Source organism: Bactrocera tryoni, chromosome 3 (genome assembly GCF_016617805.1).
Source record: "Bactrocera tryoni isolate S06 chromosome 3, CSIRO_BtryS06_freeze2, whole genome shotgun sequence".
NCBI classification, from domain to species: domain Eukaryota; kingdom Metazoa; phylum Arthropoda; class Insecta; order Diptera; family Tephritidae; genus Bactrocera; species Bactrocera tryoni.
This window is the reverse complement of record NC_052501.1, coordinates 24,029,388-24,052,281: the sequence shown is the minus strand read 5'-3', so window position 1 is coordinate 24,052,281 and position 22,894 is coordinate 24,029,388. Positions and strand designations below refer to the sequence as shown.

The window sequence follows — 22,894 nt, the reverse complement described above, 5'->3', positions numbered from 1 at the left end:
TTGCAGATACAGGTCTTTCGAAAATGTAGCATTGACAGTATTCATATATTCGTTGACTTCATGAACTTTACTGCTTTTTGCCACTCAAATACTTGTGTTCCTAATAGAGTCATAGTAAACTCCCCAAAACGCTTCTGCATTATTTTCAATGATACTGTAGTCGCGATGCCATTGAAAATACAAAATTTCCATCAAACTTCTCGTTAAATTTTTTCCATAGCTGCCAAACACACAATAATTCACATATGAAGATCAAACTTCACACGAACATAAAAAAATTGTGCAGGTTTGTTTAAATAGATCAGTCCAAGATCAGTATATTCCTTTAAAACCTATTGTTGGGTGAAAAATATTGGCTTCGGCAGTGCTTGCTGCTGATGAAACTTTCGACAGTTGAGCATAAAAAATGATTACCCAGTAAATTCCAGGAATAAGACGAAGTATCTGGTGAATAGTTTGACTAGAAAATATTTTGTGCTTGTGTTTTAGTATCAGTAATCTTTAGCGACCACTACCGCAGCTCTTAAGAAAAAAATCGAAAATTTTCTACGAATCTTAGAAGCGTCGAGTTCCTTTACCAGAATACCGAAAAAGTGTAGCGTAGATCCATAACAGTTGCTCTAAAGCTCTGATATCTTTCTTGTAACCATTAATTTTTTTATTTTGTTAGAGAATCTTAAATAAACCAAATTTCTCATATTTTATGAAATCGTTTCATCGAGATCGTTTTGTCGGTTCTTTACTTCTGAGCTTCATTGCTCTGCCTTAGATCATTTTCTTTGGGTTTTTACTTCCGCGTTTCAGTAATTATTTGAGAATGATTTTTGTTCTCTGATAAATGTGGTCTTTCTTATATATTGGCGTAGACACCGCTTACGCGGTTATATAGCCGAATTTTAAACAGCGCGCCAGTTGTTCTTTTTTTTCGCTGTTTTGCGCCAATTGGAGATTCCAAGCGTAGCGAGGTCGTTCCCCACCTGGTCTTTCCAATGAAGGAGGTCTTCCTCTTCCTCTGCTCCCCCCGCTTCCCCCTTCGAGTACTCTTAGAGATGGTCTTTTCATCCCTTCGGGGAGCCAAGTCGCGAGTGCGACGACTGTTTGCTTGATGACAGGAGCTATTTTGTCTTTCCCTTGTTCACTACTAGACCCATTTGCTTCGCTTCCTTATCCAGTAAGGGGAAAGCAGAACTAACGACGCGGTTGTTATGACCAATAATATCGATTTCATTGGCGTGCCCAGCAGCTGTACTCCCTCGTAGAAGAAATTGCCTTTTCTACTCATGTCTGCAGCCCGAAATATTTTCTCCAAGACTACCTTGAAGAAGTCGCACGATAGGGAGCTGCCTTGTCTGAAATCTCGTTCGCTATCGAACAGCTCGGAGAGGTCCTTCCCGATCCTGACGGAGCTTTTGGTATTGCTCAATGTCAGTTTACTTATGCACATTAGTTTTGCGGGGATATCAATATAGGACATATCGGCATAAAACAGCGCCTTTTCGTGCTGTGAAAAGCAGCTTTGAAATCAACGAAGAGACGGTGTGTGTCGATCATTTTTTCACGGGTCTTTTCCAATGTTTGGCTCATGGCGAATATCTAGTCAGTTGTAGATTTTCCAGGTCTAAAGCCACACTGGTAAGGTCAAATCAGTTTGTTGAAGATGGTCCCTAATCTTTCACACAATACGCTCGATAGAACCTTATATGCGATGTTGAGGAGACTTATCCCACGGTAGTTGGCGCAGATTGTGGGGTCTCCCTTTGTTCTTTACAATTTAAAAAGCGGAAATGTGACATGAAATGGACCAAAGTGCGGTAGGACCTTTACGAATGAATATTAAAAGTTTTTAACGCAGCGCCATCTATCGGTAGAAAAATAAGAAGCGCTGATTTACCTTGGAAAGGCTATTTGATGAAGCAATTTTCAGCTACAAGCTTTTACAATTTTATTATTTTATAATTGTTATTACAATTCCACCAACTTACTGCTTACTCAATCGTCAACGACAAGCATGCGAACTCGGCAAGAGCATACGCGAGCGCAGCTTCAATATTTTTTGCCACTTTTGTTGACTTCCTGAAATGTGTGAATGCCATTGCCACTGCTATTACGGCAATATTTCGTTCAAATGGACCATAAATGGCGCCCTAATCTCGCTCGCTTCACTCACTCGTGTTGCCCACTTCTTAATGTACACAAACATTCCAGCAAAGCTGAGGTATGCGCGCAAGTACTCTCAACAACACACACACGCACGCATGCACATACATACATCGAAGTGGATTTGCATATGTGACGGCATACATGCGACATCCCAACAATAACAACACACCGGCAGCAAGCATTTTGAGGCAAAGCTTAGCAAAAGCCATCAAGCACCAATCATTGCCCGCAAACATGCTCCTCCACCTGCCTACCAGGCGCTCGGCGCGCACAATACAAACACAAGCAGCACAACACAAATACACAAACAAGAATAACAACTTGAATACAATAGCAGAACAGAAGTGTCCCCAGTGTTGTTCGAACGCTTGTTGCATTAAACATAAAAGCCAGGCGATTGCACGCGTGTTTGTGTATGTGTGTGAGTTTTTGTGCGCATGCGCGCAGTGTGACTGGATTTACACTGCGTCTGCGCTGATTGATGACTTTCATTTGCCAGTCGGACAGGACCGCATTAATATCACCAAACCCTACCAATTCATCGGCACACATTCGTACAAACGCACATCCATACATACATACATATAGATACATGCATATGTGAACCGCTTTTGAGCGTACGAATTTCATATTGTCTGCTAGTTTGTTAGTTCGTTTCATTTTTATAATTTTTTTGTTTGTTCTGGTTTTTGTTGTTATTATTTTCGGTTACCACTTACTCGCGCTCTGTGGGGCTCATGCATATGCATATAGCATGCACTTTAATACATAATATTGTTATATTCTACGCGCTCGCCACTAATGTCTGTCTGCTCGTATTGCCTTCGCATTAGTGTCGTCCACCATACCTCCTGGCTTTGGCTGCTTGGCTATGGCTGTGGCGGCCCGTATATGGCATTGCCGTTCTGGGCGTTACAATTGTGACGCACTCACTGTGAAGTAGAACACCCAGGAATTCCAAGCATTCGCCATTGCGACTGGTGAGGCAAATGCTCCTCAATTTGGTGTGCTAATACCAAAAACAAAAGAAAAGCAATAACAACAAAAAACGTAACATCGACATGCACCCAATGGGAATAATTTTTGACAGTTAATTAGCTTCTAATTAAAATATGACGAAGGGTGCATAAAATGTCGAGCGCGCACAGCACTTGCTTATGTAAATATATACTTCGCATACCATTCGTGTAACATCCTTAAATGTTTGCACCCGCTGCGCACGTGGTTACTAAACTTTATTTTAATAAATTATGTATTTGTAGAACGAGCTGAGCGCTGCATTCCAGAAGTTGGTCTTAAAGAAGCCAGTTTGTGGGTATCCTTGGTAACCTTAGTACTTCATAGAGCAACTAGTGGGATATTTTCGAAACTCTTTTAATGCTTCTATTGAAATGCCGAAAACCAAAATTTTGGAGTTCCGAGGCGATTAGCGCTCATATTATGCCGAATTGTATAATAATGTTGGTCCAGCGCCCTTTGTATGAGAATTGTCATCGCTGTTGCCACATTTTGATGCTCTTGTTCCTCTCCTCTGTCTTTGCCGATATCTATCGCCAGCTGGAACGCACGCAGCGCCTATTGGCTATCATTCTTGATAGAACATTATAAATTTTGTTTGCTTTACCGGAAGCATAAGCTGGGTGTTCCTTAAATTTCAATATGGAGTCCAATATTACTCCCAGGTACTTCAGCTGCGGCTGTAAAGTAATCTCGCACTCCCCTATGGTGAGCTCTATTCATTTTTTCCACCTTCTAGAGCTTTTGTTTTGTGCTCAGCCAGTTCCAGACTCACAGAAGAGAACCTAACGAACGTAGACGTTTAAGAGCTCATTGCATTCATTTCTTAGATAGACTAGTTGTTTAACGATCGTCCGCATATGCTATTAGTTTCACGTCTTTTGGACCCCGTCATACATGAGGTTCCATAATAGTGGGTCTAACACTGACCCTTGGGGTATGGGATACTCCACTCGAGATAGAGTAGCTCTTGCTGCCTTCGTCCGCATCAAAAATCAGCCTTCTATTTTTAAAATAACTTGTTATAATATTTTTGAGATATTCAGGGGCGCGTATTTCATCCAGATTATGTGTGTCCATTTTGCAGTGTTCAACCCATTATTGACATCGCCCAGTACTTTTCTGTACCATCTTTCCATCTTTTGCCACTTACTGCACATTTCGCAGTATCAACGACTTCTCGTAGTGCATCAATAGTGGATAAAGCCGTATTGTCTCTTTGATAACACACCGGCTTCCTGGATTGCTAACTTCAAGCGGTTTCGTATTATATTTTCGTACACTTTACCCATTGTGTCGAGCATACACAGAGATCGTTACTAGGAAGCTTCTTCAGGTGGTTTCTTTGATTTTGATAGGAGAACCAAAAGCTGTATTTTCCACGAGTCGGGAAACAGCTCTTCCTTTATAGAAGTGTTGCACAGTTTAGCAAACAGTTGAGGATTTGAGCTTGTAGCTTCCTTCAGGGCTCTGTTGGGTATACCATCATATTCAGGCTATAGTGCGCTGAGGGGAATAAGGGATGTTACCGCACAACTTTTCGAGGGAATGAGTCGATTATTTGTTGTTCTCCTCATTTCTAGAGCTGGATCTACTACGAATCTACGAATCCAGGGGAGCTCGGTAATAAGCAGGTTCCAGAGTGGAACTAAAGAAGTCCTCTAAAATACTTGAATCTAGCTAGGCTCTCACCCGACTTGCAAGGGTTCTAACAGGACAGTCTCTAATATGCATATATACGCTGAGTCTAAAGATCTTGTCGGACGCCCATTCCTGGAACTGTATGGAGGAAGGAATCATTTAGCACTTTCTCCTCTATTGTTAGTTTTCGAGAGGATGAGGTTCTCTATAGACATATTTGCGGCGAATCTAGTAATTTTCTGAAACTAATATTAATGGCCTTAAAAAATTTGGTTTCGTCGATTTATGAATGTCTTTTGATCCATATCTAGGAATTTTGAGTAATACAAAGCATCAGCGTTCACTGCTGTCGCAAGCGGGACCCATCGTGACCTTTGGTGCGAGAGACAGCTTCATTACCGAACATAAAACCTCTTTTCCCTTCAACTACTTCGGGCTACAATAATAGCAATAACAGGCCAAATATTTACTATTATCATCTAACAACTTTCGCTACACAACTACCATTTCCTACAGGGTCCCCACCAAATGTTTGCTCACCTCGCCACTTAACTATTCATATGAGTGTTGTCTCCACGGTTACTTTCCTACACGAGTACACTGCCGCATTCATAGTCGGGATGTGTGCATCGCATGCTCAGCTGGTGAGTGTTTTCCCCGGTGAATTGTTACATTTGTCTTCTCCACTGCTGCTGCCTCAATTTCGAGCACATTTCGACCGCTGACTGTGTCTTGCGTCTGCGGATGTCATGCTTCGGAGTGTGAATGTGCGGCAGTGGGTCCTCCGTGCCATGCGCTACCCGCTTATTTATTTCTCTACGGCTGTGTGTTAGTGTGGATGTATGGTGTGTGTGTCCATGGAGGTTATAGGGCTGTCCACTTTCCATTAGCATAATCACTTGTGTATGCGATCATATGTCAAGGAGAAAGCCGCGAAGTGATTTTTTTTCTGGTGGCACAACGATCCATAGCCAACGGCCAAACAAACCGAGAAGGCGGCGGAATTGATCGGTTGTCTTGACGCAGCGGAGCTAATCAACTGCGCACAAGGCTCATTTGGGAACAGCGGAAACATGTGGCGCTTTGTCCGTTTCTACATGTGTTCATACATGTATAATACAAATGTACAATTGTGCGGCGGTTAGTTAATGCTTTTTCCACTACATCAAATTATTTGCCCAAATGTGTGAAAAATGCTTGACTGGAAATGCTAGTGGCGGAGCCATTTACCACACTTTGCTTGTGAGTCTACGAAATGGCGAAGCGAAAAGTGAAACGCGCTACTATTGGCTTTAGGGGCCGATAATCAAGGAAGGCGAGGTTAGGGTTGGTGAGTGTAGGAGAGTAGAAGTTATGCCTGGGAGTGAGTGAGTGAGTAACAAATTTAGAGGTTGGATTCCACATAATTCATCAATTGTCCCCGAAGATCTCACAATAATACTGTTCCTCCCACCATAAAGGCCGCTAGCGCATTCATCAAGTTGCGGCTGTAACATTGCTGCGGTTTCTTTAGGTCAAAAATCGTGTGCGCTAATACTCGGGAGAGAAAAAAAGCTCCTTTTGTAACTTCAAAGATTGAGTTGCTCATCATATAATTTTCTTTTCCGATTAATTTCACTGTTTAAAAAAATTTTAACTAACTTATTGTCTTTTTGGACTCTTTATGTCAAACTTTTCAGAGAAATCCCCGTGAATTACTAAAGACCAGACTATCTTAATTCATATCATTTGTTTTTCTCCTTTAAAATATCCAAAATATAGCAAGCATTCGATTCGTCATCGGTTAATATAGCTTCGCTACAAATAAAATCAAAAAGTTACAAAACTCTAGCATTTATGTCCAAACTCCCCAGAATGAGTGCTTCTAGTTCGCGTTAGATCCAATTTTTACGTTGGCTCCTTTTTGACTGGGCTCTGCCAGAGCTTTATTTAGCCACCCTGGAGCTGGGTCCACCTCATCCTCATGAGGCATGTAGGCCGATATCAACTAGAATTCTCTGTCGCCGTCGTCTAGCCTGGCGGTAACGACATCCTCGTTGCTGAAATGTGTTAGAAGAAAAATATTAAGTTCGCTGCTGACCAACAGATAAGCTTCGGTACCTGACTACAAGTATTGTTAGTCGCTAGCAGCCTATGTCTTCTTGCCCTTAACTGATACCGTATTACTCAGCCACAGTTCCTGAATAAAATCAGCGTCAGCTCTGCCTCGAAGACGCAAGATGTGGTAGAAGCCGTCCTGGCGTGTTGGTGATTAATATGCAGGACTTTCACCCTCCAGGGTCTTCTCCAGAAATGCGAGTTCCGCACCATCATCAATACCTCCCCTATCTTTTTCGAATAGCTGCTCTAGACTGAGTATAGATTCGTAGGTCGACGATCCGTCTTCTTCACTTACCATCTCAGGAATGGGGTCGATTGCCATGTACGTTTGGACATCGCATCCCTTCTCCTCCTTCACTTCTGAATGCTCTGGGTTTATGGCCTCTTTGATGTTACTAATAGGACTGAGTACTCTTTATTTAGGAGAATCAGCGTTTGCTGATATGGTTTCTCACCCCTATCCAACCCGATCACCCTCCAATCGTAAGTGGTAGAGAAGGATTGTTGTATCGCAACAACTTCTTAATTTCTTCAGGGGTGGAGAGTTCAGAGAGCGGGATATACTCTTAAAACATCGCTTCTAGTCTAGTTACCTTCCGCACGGCACTTTCACTTATGGGAGGTGTCCCGGGACTTCCCCTGACTACCCAATGGTTAGCGGACAAAAAACAATAAAAGCTTAAATTTGTACAAACCACGTCGGCTACTGGATCTCATTTCTTGTATTCAAAATATTTTTATACATGGCCTAGGCTTTGCCTAGTTATCGGATAAGTCGCTAATCTCTTCCCAACTCATGAAGGACCGAAGTGGCGAACTACTACTTCCTTCTAGGGATATCATTACCAAAAAGGTTAACTTCACTAGAAAGTTTAAAGTTACCCTCAGCAGTAAGGCCGAATGGAACCATTCGGCTCTCGAACTACTGCTCAGGGACTGTACAATTACGTGGTACACTGACCCATCGAAAACATTGGAGGGAATAAGCGCAGGGGTCGCAGAATCACGAACCAAATTCTCCAAACAAATGGGAAGTTTTCCGAGCATATTCCACGCAGAGGTCTTTGCTATAAGTAGGTGCGTAGAGATAAACCTCCAACGCAACTATCGCAACAAACGTATAGTCATACTCAGCGATAGTCAAGCGACACCCACCCAAAGCATACGAGGTCAAATCGCTATTGGTGCAGGAGTGTATAGAACGACTGAATAGTCTATTGGATCGTAACCAAGTGCATTTTATTTGGGTGCCAGGTCTCAAAGTATAGCCGGGAATGAACTGGCTGATGAGTTTGCTCGCTCCGCAGCATCCGCCAACATGGTAGGAACTAACCTTTCATTGCGGTTGGTCCCCACAAAATAAATGAGCTCTGCAATGATGAAGCAGGGAGAAGCATTGGCAACAACTCCTAGGCATGCCAATTTGCTAATGGGTGGTTAAAACCTTAAAGGGTTTAAATATGTAATCCACCTGCCAAGGGAAAAACTCAGACTACTTATCGTCTTCTACGCTGGCCATTGTAAGCTCAAGAAGCACTTATTTAACATGGGCCCAGCTTCTTGTGAAAATTGCCGGTTCTGCGACTTAAAGTCTGTAACACCAGAACACCTGCGAATCGACTGCACAGCAATCTGTAGGCGCAGGATAAAGGCCCTGGGATTACATCGCCTAAATAGCACCCAGAAGTATATTGGAATTTATCAATTTGCCGGGGCTAGTTGAGACGTTGTGATTTAGGAGAGGGAACAACAGAGCCGAGGTCTCATTTACTTCTCCAATCTAATTTAATGGCCTAGACTTCGCTAAACCGCTGGAATTTGAGAGAAATTTTATATTTTTTTGTAATCAATAGCAACGTCTGTCAGTCTTTAGAAGTTCATTTGCTCGGCTGTAGCACAGCCTAACAAATTCTCTTATCTCACGAAAAAAATAAGCACTTTAGCGAAGGGCGATCTCAGAGCAAAGTGAAGCAGGAGGAGAGCGTTACAAATATGATTTTCTTCAGACTCTTCTTTAAATTGCCACTTTTTGACAATCCAAATCGATTTAACTTCTGGAATCGGTATCAAAAAATACTATAAAGAGTTCAGATTTGATGGTCTTCCGATCTTTCTCAAATACTAAGCAGTAAATCCACAAGTAAACCTTAAACAGGATGATCCATAACATAAAATACTAGTATAATTGCTTTTGAGAGTAGGTCTCTGGATTTTTCCTTTAACTGGAGCTATATACATACATATAGGTATATTGATAATTAATTGTAATCCCCCAGCTGTAATGATGACATTCCCCTCAAAATATTGAAAGGATGTCGTATATTTATTCTCTATTTCCTCTGCTCTGCGCAAGTGATAACTGTTCCACTCGTTTCCTGCTGCCCACATACCTACATCTAATGTGCTTGGTATACTAGAGTCTATAACTACCCACTCCTTTTGCTCGGTAGGTGTGCGAGTATGTATATGTATGAATGTGTGTAAATATGTATTATAGTATGTACATAGTTATGCAGTTGCACATACATTTCAATTACTTAAGATTTCGAATTATGTCCTAACATCTATTTCGCGACGCAATCGCTTCGGTCACGGCTTTAGCTACAACCACAGCGACAACTGCAGCTTCTACAGTTTCTACTTAAGTGTTGTTGCAGCAACATTTTCCAGTCGCTGCACTTACAATTCGCCATTCAGCCGGCAATTACAACATATTTCCACATATTTCACACCGAGCGGAACAAAAGCAACCCATCAAAACATTCCACACAAACCGAACGCCGAGAGTCCCCATTTAAAAAAGCTTAAAGAGAAAAATTGCGTTTGCCGTTTTTAAAGATTATGCCACAACAACAACGCAAACAAAGCGCAAGCGCATCGCTGAAAATAAGGCGCAGAAAAAATATGTGAAGAATCAGCGAAGAATACCACTACTTATGGCATATGCATGTATGCATGTATGTGTGTGTATATGGAAAGTAGCTGCTCATTTGTATAGATTTTGTTGTTGTTGTTGTCGCACACTCTAATGCAACGCCACGGCATTGATAAGGATGCTTCACGTCATGCCATGCTACATGCCACACCACAGCTAGCAGCTTGCAACAGCGCGAAACGGCAGCAGGAGCAGGAGCAAAAGCAACAACAACAACTACAATCACACCAAGAAACTTAAGCAAAACAACAACAACAACAATTGCAGTCATGTGCCATGTGGAAAGCTACGGCAACAAAAACAACAACCATATGGAAAGCTACAACAACAACAACAACGGCAAAACCAGCAACCATGTGTAAAGCCATAACTACAACAACAAACATATGTAAAGCACCAACAACAACAACAAATGCAACCAAAGCATCATCGATAGCAACAACAACCAAAGCAACAGCAATAACAACAACAACAGCAACAACCAAAGCCACAGCGCCAACAAGCTCTAGCAGTGGCAAGGCGACAACAGTGGCTGGCAGCCGTTTTTACAGTTGTTGGACATTTGTAAAGAAGAACTGATGGCTCCAGCCATGCGCTGTGACAACAACAACTGCCAACCGGCTGCCTCACGGTTGCTGTGCGGCGGCTGCGATTGCTTGTCGAGTGGGTCGCCGCGGAAGCGCATTAGTGACCAACGCGCGATTACGGTGCTGCTGCCGGCTTATGCCGGTCGCAATGGTGACGATGATGGTGGTTGTGTTGTTGTTGTTTTTGTTTTTTTTGATAGTATTGCTGCTTGCTGTAATGGCGAATGGCAGTGGCGTTGGCAATGTTGGCAGCCTGGCAACGATCGATCTAAGCGCGCGCGTGTGTGTGTGTGTGCGCTATTGCCACACCTCTCGTGCCACCCGCCCGCGCAATGCGCCACAACTCGCTGTGGCGAAATTAAGTTGTTGCCTATCAAATGCAGGCGAGCGCATTATGTAGATGTACTCCACGCGCAATGAATGTTTTCATCCTCCTTTTTTTTCTGCGTTGTTGTTGTTGTTAGTGTTGGCGCGCAAATAGGTGTGCATTTGTACGCGCTATTCGTAATGGATTCGCATTTTGCCACCACACAACATTTGTTTGTTGGCGGCGTTGCGTTGTAATGCCACCAAATGTTCTCGCTGTTTGTATGTATGTATGTATATATATACATATGTATATGTCTATTCGATTGCGCACAGCTCGCTAGCAAATGCAAATCCCCTCACTCCACTTGGCAATTTTTTTCATTCCGCGTTTTTGCAAACTTTTTTTTGTTGCTGTTGTATTTATTTCTATTACAGTTATTGTTGTTGTTGTTGCAGTTGAAGTAAAGTGTTTAATGCATAAATGAAAATTAATGGTTAGTATATGAATTCTTGGCTTACAAAGCGAAAACTTGAAATCTTGTCGTCGTCGTCGCTCGGTCGGCCGGCCGGACATCGCGCGTCGCTCGCCTTTCCGTCGGCCGTCTAGTTTTCACCAAGCATTGACACAGTACTTTACGGATAAATGCATTTGACTAAAATTGAGTTGCAATATAAACATGTACGCTTGTACATATGTACTATATGTATGTGTGTATGCATGTGGGTATGTGTATGTAAATTTCTTAGCTTTGTGTGTATAAGTTTGCAGAAATGTGCTTGCGCCATTACAACTGTACATTTGCAGCCACATTTGCACATAACTACATTTGTCAGTTAAGCTTAAGCCCCGTTACCATACTTAAGCACTTGGCGTAGTGGTTGTGGGAATATGCACATACATGTACATACATACATATCTCATAATTACTAGGAAGTATTTAAGTGGGCTATTTACATTCGAAAGACAAATAAACCTATACATACATACATATATGTTGAAGCTAAGTATATGTTTGCATAAATTTTGTATGTGTGGGCGGTCGGGAATAAATTTTGATGGCCGATAACGGACAGTCGAGAGATCTAACGGTGTTGGTGGGTCTATAACATTTTCATCTCTAAATACATATATCTAATGTGAATAATTATATGTAAGTCTCTGTATATACAGTATTTTAACAAGCTTCAAATATACACTCGTGGCCACGCAAACCTTACCACTCAAAATTTTCAAGTATTGTGCATACTTGACTACATTTTATAGCGGTACTTTTTGCGGTATAGAAATTTTTTTTTTAGAAATAAGTTAATGACATTTATTATTCAAAAACTTTAAAAACTAAAAACAAAACACATTCACTTATAGATAAGTCAATTGAAAGATAGTGAGCTTTACAAAATGAGCTCGAAATGTAAGAGACAGACATGCGATGAAAAAATGATATTTTTGATGTTGTTTACACTATATTTGAAATTAATATTTTATTTTATTTTTTTTTTTTAATTGAAACACGAAGTTTAGTAGGTGTATCACTTTAAAAAACAATAAAATCGGACGCTTTTGTATAAGCACAGAAAAGCTAATTTTTGTTTTACTCATTAAACGTAATAAATTAAAAACTATAAATATAATTTAGTTTACTAATGCTTACTAAAAACATAAAAAAAAAACAAAATTGAAGAAAACCCCGAACGAACGAAAAAGTCCGAAAAAAATTGAAGAAAGTATAGTGGTAAGGTTTGCGTGGCCACGAGTGTATATACATACAACATATCTTTGGATATACAAATTTTGTCTCTCTAAAGTATGGAATAGCATAGAGACGCAGGTCCCTTACTTTCTCTTCAATTTACAGACTTTTAAATTCTTTTTGTTGAACTTTAATTTCTTCCTTTTCGTTTTTTATTCGATAGGTACAACCACCGTTTCAAAGTACTACATATATGAAATTAGATTGGATTGTGACCAAATAGCACGAATTGATTTTCTTAACACGTAATGATCGGTATAAGAATCGCTATTCACCTTTATTTTCGTCCAAATTCCATATGTTTCTCGACTACTGTGACCAAAAAATGGTAAGTCTTTATTCTTAATTTTAAAATTCTTAATTTATTCTTCAAAAGCGATGTTGGTTCCAATACACATGTGCCTACATTTTTTTCAATCCTCGAAACAGTTGTTCAAATCATTTTTTGGAATAGCCTTCAATGCGCGTAGCGATTCACGTTTAATGGCTTCAGTTGACTCAAAACGTTTTCTCGGAGCAATTGTTTGAGTTTGCTGAATAGCCAGAAGTCACACAGAGCTAAATCAGGTGAATCACGAAGAGTCAATGCAGTATGCGAAAACTATGTCTTGTCGGCCCATAATTCCGGCCCCGTTTTATGAATAGCTTCGCGCAAATGACGCATAACATCAAACAGTATTTCTTGTTGACACTTTGGCTGGTCTGAAGAAGTTTGGAGTGCACCACACCTCGATAACCGAAGAAAACTGTCAACTTAATCCTGATATTTGATGTGGTTTTTCCGGCTTCTGCTCACCTTTGCCACGGCATTCAGCCGATTGATCGTCTGTTTCCGGGTCGTAAGCATAAATCCAAAACTCATCAAGAGTAATAATACTTTTCATGGCATCCTGGTAGTCGGAAGGCATGGTTTCATAGACGCCAACTCGACCTTGTTTTTCGAGTAATTTTGGTACCAATCGCGCTTCCTCATTTCTTAGGCTCAAATTATCTTTCGAAATAGTTTTCACTAATACTTCGGTTATTCCAACGATGCCAGTGAGATCTCTGACTATTAATCGTCGATTCAGGCATTAAACCCATTATTTCATTGACGTGTTGATCATCAGTTTATGTTAATGGCCGTCCTGGAAGTATTTCGACGATCGGAAGAAGCGCTGGCAAACATTTTTACAAAAAAAATTAAAATTTCATGACATGTTTTTTTCAAATAGTTGTAATAATGTTTAAGAATTGTATTTCAAAGATCTGTGCAAAATTTCTTGAAGATCGGTTGAGTAGTCTCAAGAACCGACAACAAAAACACAATTTAACCTAGCTAGCCTCGAGCGCACAAATTCTCAAGGCTGTATCTCCTAAACTATTACTCGGATCAACTTGAAAATTTAGGACAATATTCTAGAGTGTTGTAGAATTTAATAAGAGAATGAAAAAAATTAATTTTTGAAACGCGTAAACCCATGTAACCTTCTAAGACACTCTAACTGGTTATCTACATTACTTTACTTACTTCCTACGATATCTTCATCGCTTTTCAAACATTATGTTTCTCATTTTGCACGTTAGATTTCTGTCCTAAATGAAGTTGGTAGGTAGGTAGGTAGGAGTGCAGCTCTGTGCCATTTTGATGCACTATTCGTAGAACCTTCTGTAGCTGCTATCACGTTTCACCCTCTCTCTCAAACCATTTTGAGGTTTCGATGAAACTACTTATGTCTGATATGCTTTTAGTAGAAATGCATTCAAAGTTTGGTGTTTGATAGATTCCAAGTGTTTTGGGTCGGATCTGTGCTAGAGCTGGGCATTCACAGAGAAAGTGGAAAATTGTTTCCATGTTCCCTGCTATTCCGCAGCCTCGGCAGATGTTGTTGTAGGGCATACCCATTTTGGCCGCATGTTCCCCAAATGGCCAGTGCCCTGTTGTGGTAGCTGTTACTCTGTAGATACTTTTCCTTGACCTATTTAATAAGTCGTTCTTTCTTGGTTCTTTTTCTGTCATGTGTTGGCCATAATTGTTTTGTTGTGATGCATTTTGTAATGTTTTCCCATCTGTTATTTGCAACTTGTTGAAATTGTCTATTGATCTCTCCTTTGATCGATCCTAGCGGGCTTGGTATTAGCTCCGCCTCGGATTCGTTGAGGAAAGCTCCTGCCCTTGCCAACTCGTCTGCTTTTTCGTTACCGCAAATGTTCCTGTGGCCGGGAACCCAGATCAAGTCTAGTTGTAGCTTGTCTTTTATTGAGCTTAGTGCTTGCTTGCAGTTGTGGACTATACTGGAATTTGTCATGGGCGAAGACAAAGCCAGGAGCGCCGCCTATTGAGCCTCTTCTCCATTCTCGTCTAGATGTTGTCCTAAATGAAGTACAAATTAAATATAAATTAGGAGCGTGGAACGAACGTACTTTTTGAATTTCACGCTCCTTTGGAATCATAGAATCTTTAATTAATTTGCATATTTTCTTAACCCAAAAAAGAAGCAGTTCAGAACCTCAATAATATCAAATTATTAAAAAAATAAAAAAATTTCGCATCCAAAGAAAACTAAAATTCTCAACTTGAAAAAATAATACTTTCAACTTGGAAAAGTTTTAAATTCGCAACTTGCGAAAACTGTAGTTCCCAACTTTAATTCCAATAAGATTCCATAATGCTTAGAGGTTTGGATAATAACATGAATCTCAACCATAAATTACACAAAGGTCAGGGAAATATTGCTCGTACGCTCTTTAAGAGTGGGCATGCGCACACACATTTCTACATAAATTGCGATAGTCACTCGTTTCATACAAATCTTTGTGTTACAACTGAAAAGTGACAATTTATGAGGGCATCCAGACGGGTCGCGTCATTGCCTATCGGTGGCTAAAAAGGCGATAAAAGGAGATGGAAATGTTGTTTAACCTTTGTGAAGGAGTTAATGTAAGCCAACCAATCTACATGCTAAGGAGTGTGTTGAAGAAAATTTTCGTGTACAAAAGAAATGCAAATGAATTGAATGAGTTCAAAGAATTGAGATAGTCCTAAATGATTGTAGTGACTCGTTGCATAACAACAATAAACACAAACGAAGTCTATTAGGCAAATAGATAAACATATTTTGAATAGGATGCGCTGCTACAAGTGTATAAATTCTCATACACTGGAATGTATGTATGTATGTATGTGTGTATACACACTTGTTTGTTTGCTAAAGAGTTCTAAATTCAAAATTTTATGAAGAGCCAAAGGTACGCATTAGAAAGGTGTATTTGTTTTCTTGAGAAAGTAAATACTTTTTTGGAAGAATTATACTTTTTGACTGTGTGCGCACTGCGCTCCACTTCCCAGAGCGCAGACCCGAATGTAGTTACGTTTTGGTTATTGTCATTTCACTTTAGATCATGCAGCGAGTTTATTTGCTTTTATGCAAGCATATTTCTTTCCTAGAGATATACTCTTACGAGGGTAATTAGAAAAGTAAGTGAAAAGAAAAAAAATAAAATTGCTTCCTTGCTTCTACTAATTCTCAACTTCAACACCGTGTAATGGTGGAAGGCGCTTGAAGCTTGCTGTTCAATGTCTTGCGATTTAGATTAAGTTTGGTTTGGCTTTTGCTTGACCTATTAATCGGCACCTCTGTTTCTGTTCTGTTATATCTGAACTGGTTTATTTTGCATATATACTCGTAGTACATATTTATAGCATTCTTTCCATCTCAATAGTAGAACATCGAGCTGTCCTTAACTTTTTCGTAGAGTTTATATTTCTTGTGGGAAAAATTCGATTGATTATTGCACAGTTTCGTCAGCATATTCATAATCCCACGTCTCGTCACCGGTAATAATGTTGTTTGCTGAAGATTAGGTCCCACATTATCCAGCATCTCTTTTGCGAGCTCTAATCGACGTCGCGTTTGCAAAAGATTCAGGTCGTTTCATAAGGGTCGAGCACTGATACTCTCATATCTTCAATGACTCCACGGCCTTCACTGAACTTTTTCTACCACTCAAATACTTGTGCTCGTAATAAAGTCCGAGTAAACTCTCCAAAACACTTCTGCATTATTTTCCATTAACTCTGTAGCCGTGATTCCATTGGGAACAGAAAATTTCAAGCACACTCGTTGTTCAATATTTAACACGTTAATTGATGTATAGAGATCAAATTTCACACGATTCGGTTTGTTTGCCTATTCTCAATGGAGCAATTTGGGTTCAGTTTGATCGTATAATATCTATAGTCAGTAGTTTCTATAGCTTTGTATGATTCCAGCGATCAAGTACTGACCAAGTTTACTGCTGTGTTTGCATAAGCACAAGGAACGAAGTACGATCAGATTGCGAAAGAGACTCGTTGAACTCGTCGTTCGAGCATTTCGACTGGTAACTGGCGAATGACACGCGTGATGTTTTGCTCCAATGTCTGAGTCGAAGCGGGAGTGTCCACATAGACTTTGGACTTTATATATCCCCACAGGAAAAAGTTTAACGGTGTGTTATGACACGATTTTGGTGGCCAATCGACCGGCAAAAACGTGAAATTATCTGCTCAATAAAGTGGCGCTGTGTTGTTGAAACCAAATGTTGCTTATCACGGTCGCCATTGATGGTTACATTCTCACCGGCATAATTTTTGCAGAAATATGGACCGATGATTCCACCGGCCACACCAAACCGTTTTTTTGTGGATGAATAGCAGCTCTTGAATCTCTTCATGTTGCTTTTCGTGCCAAATGCGGCACTTTTGCTTGTTTACATACCCATTGAGCCAGAAATGGAGCTCATCACTGAACCAAATTTTGATTGAAAACGGAACTTTTCATGAGCCCATAGATCGAAGCGATGTTGCTTAGGAATACCGTCGGCACAAACACTGACCAAACCAGGCTTGATGGTCAGGGAGGTTTTGCTTGGTATTTGATGGGTTTGACCAAACTCCTAATCTTTACTGGCAACAATTGTATCGTCCGAAGGAAACAATCAACCGAAAGCGGTCAGTTTTAGCCAAAAAGAGAGAAATTGCGTTCCATCAGCACAACGCCAGGTCGCATTCAACGATAGTGATGCGCCAAAAGTTTCGTAGGTTTAGGTCAGGTTAGGTTAGATGGCTGATTAAAAATCGCACGTGGACTACTATATGTAGTCCTTTGTGAGGCCATAGAAAAGAAGAACTCCTGCAGTAGCCAATAAAAATGTGCACAGCCGTTTAATTTTCATTCCCTCCAGCTCGGTGGGATGTCTGAAGGTATGCGCTCTCAAGTGTTTAAGGCTTGACCTCTCAAACACGGGACAGTTAAAAAAAGTGTTGAGCTGTTTCCACAAGATCTTCTTCCACACAGCTTCTGCAGATGGCGTCTGGTTGGTCGGGTTCCCAGCCTTCCTGCGTGAACGCCAACAGGGCAATGACCCGTTACAAGCTCCAAAACTAAGGAGAGGCTAATCTTATTCAGGACAAAAATATCAATAGATCTCTTGCGATCGATCTTGGGCCAGAAGACTTCTGCGACAGCGCAGGTACCAATGGTGGCCCAGCGCTGGTCAAGCTACCGCGAAGCCCAGCTATCAGTAGTACAACACAAGAGGATACGGGACCACCGACCTGCTCCCATGCTACCGATAGCGGTTCTAGGGTGCCTTTTCTAGGTAACTCATCAGCTTTACAGCTTCCTGCGATTCCGCTGTAGCCTGTCACCCATACCAGCCTTATCCTAAAGATACTTGATGCTATTCATAGCGAGGTTAGGTAGGTACTCTTTGACCAACGATGAACGCTTTGTTAATGAGTTCAAGACTTGTATCGCCGCTCTGCTAGCTGAGTGGATGGTCACCACTCTGAAGGAGGCTGCACTCCGGAGCAATAAATCTACTGCTACTTTAAGACCCTGTAATAGTCAGGTAGTCTGAAGACGGAGTTGATGGAGAGCTCTGCTTACCGAAAAAATATATTTTTTTTTCCTAAAGACCACACTTATCGAACAGACCTCCATACTGTTTCCTTCATATGAGTATACTCTGTATATGTACATATTTGTAGTTCCTACAAAGTTGCATTCATTTGTTGACAATTTGTAGGTGTTTAAATCCCTTTAAGGTACATTATACCTACGAGCCGACGGCGGACGCACCTTTTTTCAGCCGAAATTGAGTGAAGTGAAGAAAACACGTTCTGCATATTAACTTTTCTCCATATTCTTGCCGCGATATGGACATGTATGTATGTATGTATGTATGGAGTGTGCGCATGTCGATGCGACTATTTACATATGTATCTTCAAAGTTGAACATACGCCGCTTTTAGAGTAAGCGTGACCGCGCGGCGAGATAAACATTGACACAAAAGATTTGCTTGCAATCAGCAAATACAAATGCGAGTAAAAGGCGGAAACTTTGTCATTACCATTTTTTCGAACTGCACACGCAATTTTCTGTAAAGCAAATAATAACACGCGCACCTCTCGACATTGTTGTAGTTGCATGCGTGTATGTGTGTGTGCTTATGTAAATACTTGTGTACTTACAAGCAAATTTGAAAAAGGGACAATCTCTTTTTGATGTTGCACGTGTGTGTGTGTGTATAAGTGGTTAGCATACTATTTTACTTCCTAAATTGATGGGTCTTACACTAACACACACGCATATTCACACACTTATGCCACTAGTATGGATTGGAACCCACGCGTCGAGACATCAAATGTCTGCTCCTAAAAAAGCGTTAATAAATATTCAGAAATAGCGGTAATGCAGTCTAAATGACACGCCGTTGACGGTCGCATAGTCTAGCTTCTCGAATCTGAATGAATTTATCGCCTTAGAAAGTGACAGGCGAAAAAGTGGGTCGTCTCAGTCAGTCAGCTTGGTTGAAACGTGTGCTGATGGGTATAAGCTGGACTATTAAAGTCTTAATATTTCAATAAAATATATAGAGACCGTAGGCATGAGTCGTGGCTTCAAAGTCGTCTATATAAAAAATACTTTGTATATACAAAGTGGCAGCTCTTGCCATACAACTTCTCGCTAAAATGTCTTCTGATGGATGCGGTCCAATTAACTTTTATGTACTCATTCGAGATCGCTTAGCATCTAGACCTTACGTTTTCTATAAATAATTATATTACACTTCATGTCTTAAGTTCTTAAAAACATAAAAAAAAAATATTTTCTATTTCCATTTTTGCCAGTAAAATGTCATTTGAGTCATTCACAATAATAAATTTGATCTGAAAAATGTAAATATAAACCTAGAGCATTGAAGAAAATCTTTTTAATGCAGGATCCTTGTGTTCTCAAGTCTCAAACTCAACTCGGTAACTTTTTTGTTCCTTCTCATAAATTCTTTGACTAGAGAGCAGCATACAAAGATAGCGAATGCAGAAATTATGAATCGAGACCTCATTAGTTGAAAAATTTAGAATGCAGCTCTTTATTATATCTTTCGTTAGCTATTGTATTCTGGTTTTAGACAGCCAAAAATTAATTTCATGTCACTTTATACCAAATTGTGCGCATCGAACAAGCACTGGTATAAATCTAAAAAAGAAAAAATAATCGAAAACAGAAAATTAAAAAAATTAGAATTTTAATGAGGTTAAAAATTTTTAGGTAAAGGGGATGCAAACATCCATTTTAATATACTTCTTCTTTACTGGCGTGGAAACCGTTTACGCCGAGCCGAGTTAACAGCGCGCCAGTCGTTTCTTCTTTTCGCTAGGTGGCGCCAATTGGAGATTCCGAACGAAGCCAGGTCATTTTTCACATGGTCCTTCCAACGGAGTGGAGGTCTTCCTCTTCCTCTGCTTCCCCCGGCGGGTACTGCGTCGAATACTTTCAGAGCTGGACTGTTTTCGTCCATTCGGACGACATGACCTAGCCAGTGTAGCCGTCATATTGGTGTTATAGCCACTCTTAATTCGCTGAACTATGTCAATGTCGTCGTTTGTCTCATATGTACATCTCATAGTTCCATCGAATGCGATATTCGCCGTGGCCAAAGCGCAAAAGACCATAAATCTTTCGCAGAAATTTTCTCTCGAAAGCTCGCAACGTCGACTCATCAGTTGTTGTCATCGTCCATGCCTCTGCACCATTTAGCAGGACGGGAATAGTGAGTGACATAGAGTTTGGTTTTTGTTCGTCGAGAGAGGACTTTACTTCTCAATTGCCTACTCAGTCCGAAGTAGCACCTGGTGGCAAGAGATACCCTGCGTTGCATTTCGAGGCTGACGTAGTTGTTGGTGCTGATGCTGTTTCCAAGATACACGAAATTATCTACTACTTCGAAGTTATGACGATGTGGGTGGATGTAGTCGCGAGTGCGACGACTGCTTGTTTCATGAGAGAAGATATTTCGTCTTTCCCTCGTTCAGCACCAGACCCCTTTGTTTCGCTTTCTAATCCATTCTAGAGAAAGCAGAACTAACGGCGCGGTTGTTATGGCCAATGATATCAATATCATCGACGTACGCCAGCAGCTGTATACTCTTATAGAATATAGTATCTTCTCTGTTTAGTTATGCAGCTCGAATTATTTTCTCCAGGAGTAGATTGAGGAAGTTACACGAAAGGGAGTCACCTTGTCTGAAACCTCGTTTGGTATCGAACGGCTCGGAGAGGTCCTTCCCGATCCTGACGGAGCTTTTGGTGTTGCTCAACATTAGTTTACACAGCCGCATTAGTTTGGCAGGGATACCAAATTCAGACAACATGGCATAAAGGCAGCTCCTTTTCGTGCTGTAAAAAGCAGCTTTGAAATCGATGAATTGGTGGTGTGTGTCGATTCTCTTTTCCGGGTCATTTCCAAGAAAAGCTCATGGTCAATATCTGGTCAGTTGTTTATTTCCTAGGCCTAAAGCCACACTGATCCAGTCGGTTTGTTGACGGTGGGCTTTAATCTTTCATCTAATGTAAGCTCCTAATTAGTTTTCCGTCGCCGTATTTGATTAGCTCAGCCGGCAATCCATTGGCCCCGCCGCTTTGTTGTTCTTAGGCGAGTAATTGCTATTCGAACTTCTTCATCGTCGGGCAATGGCACGTCCGCTCCATTGTCATCAATTTTGAAATCGGCTTCACTATCTCCTGGGTGCTATAGACTTTCACTGCCATGCAGCAGGTTGGAAAAGTCCATAATTTCAGTATGCTCTGGACATCAGTCTGTGTTCAGAACGTAAATTTGGTACAAATGATAATTTCTGGAGCTCAGCTCATATTTGCCAATTTATAACATTGCAATCGAATTAGATACGGAAAGAATCTCCGACCGACAATTTTTATGGGATCATTGATACCGTCGATAACCTGCTTTACCTTTGTTGAATCGACATAGTCATGTACGTCTGTCTGTCATTCTGTTTGCCTGTGTATACGCAAAAAGTCCTTCAGTTTTTGAGATATCGATCTCTTCTCCCCAAGAAGCTGCCCCATTCGTCGAAACCGATTTCGGATATCATATACCTGTCATACAAACTGAACAACAGAGTAAAGCCCTTATATGTACAACTTTTACATTTGACGAAATTCGTCATAGATTATTGTTGAAGGCAACGGTTTCAATATCCGAAAAAGTTGCCGATATCGGACCACTATAGCGTAAAGCGGTCATTCAAAATGCTCGTTCAATATCAAGATAAAGTGCTTTTTTACTTTTTTTATAGCTTCGCTGCCGCCGAAGCCAACGTTTTTTATTGTTTTTATTAGAATTATTATTATTTTATTTTAGAGAAAGCTTTAGCTTTCTTTGACTTTCGTTTTAATATTGCGCACTCGTGGCATTTTCGGGCTATCATACGAGCTTTATGACGAGTATGCGCACTTCGCTCAAAGTGGTATTTATGAGAAATTAAGATTATTATATAAAAGTTGTATAATTGTGTGCGGAACATTATGTTTTATTATAATGTTGCGAGCAGCTTCAACGGGTTCCACATGCATGCGCATATACATATACATTATTTAATATATAATAAATGGTAGATATACATATGTATGATACATATATAAAGGTGTATGCTGTTGTTCGCACATCACTGTACCGATGGCATATTACATGTGCTTTGTACTTAAGCGAAGATACGTTTATGACTACCTAAAGTTGCTTCCTGACAAATTGGCGTTATTTTGCATACATTTGGCGTGGCCGATTGTTTTTTGTCGTCTGTTAGCCACCATCGCCACTTACAGGTAATTTCGTTGAAGCCACTACCTCGTCATACCATCTTAATCTGACATCAATTTTGATAAGTAAATGATTATTATTGTTATTACAGGCAACAATATACAAAAACAAAACTGGTTTTATCGCCTGATTCTACATATTTATAATATGCACCGCCTGCTCCTCTCTCCACCTCTTACCGCCAACCCACTGTATGCTTGCAGTAGGAGTCTTGCCACAGCTTAAGTTCTTTCTTTCATACTTAAGT

The 22,894-nt window shown here is 40.6% G+C and overlaps 1 protein-coding gene across 1 annotated transcript in view; it reads left to right on the top strand.

The window, feature by feature from the left end:
- The window catches only part of LOC120770406 (peptidyl-prolyl cis-trans isomerase-like 3), a 104,479-nt gene that overhangs the window by 33,112 nt on the left and 48,473 nt on the right, over positions 1-22,894 (top strand). Inside the window, exon 5 of the transcript XR_005704931.1 lies at positions 12,664-12,828. The gene's annotated coding sequence lies outside the window, so the exon portion shown is untranslated. The remainder of the gene's footprint in view (positions 1-12,663; positions 12,829-22,894) is intronic.